Source organism: Eimeria mitis, genomic scaffold (genome assembly GCF_000499745.2).
Source record: "Eimeria mitis Houghton genomic scaffold, Emh_scaff3793, whole genome shotgun sequence".
Classification (NCBI taxonomy): Eukaryota; Apicomplexa; class Conoidasida; order Eucoccidiorida; family Eimeriidae; genus Eimeria; species Eimeria mitis.
This window is the reverse complement of record NW_013572128.1, coordinates 2,376-2,700: the sequence shown is the minus strand read 5'-3', so window position 1 is coordinate 2,700 and position 325 is coordinate 2,376.

The following is a 325-nucleotide window of genomic DNA, read 5'->3' as shown; positions in this document are numbered from 1 at the left end:
GTGTATGCGCAGCTGCGGCGAACGCAGCATAAACCCTAAACCCTAAACCCTAAACCCTAGACCGTAAAACCGTATAATCGAAACCCTGAACTCTTGCGCCGCTGAATGCCTAGCATCCAGGGTTTATAATATACGGTTTAGGGTTTAGGGTTTAGGGTTTAGGATCGCTCTGTTTGTGTAGCGTTGCTACTAAGCTCGCCTTACATTGAGGGTTTAGGGCTTAGGGTTTAGGGTTTAGCGGACTCTAGTGTTGTTTTTGTTTGTATTTTCTAGACGAATTTCAATTACTCTTTAATAACAAATCCGTATATTTATATTTTAATTT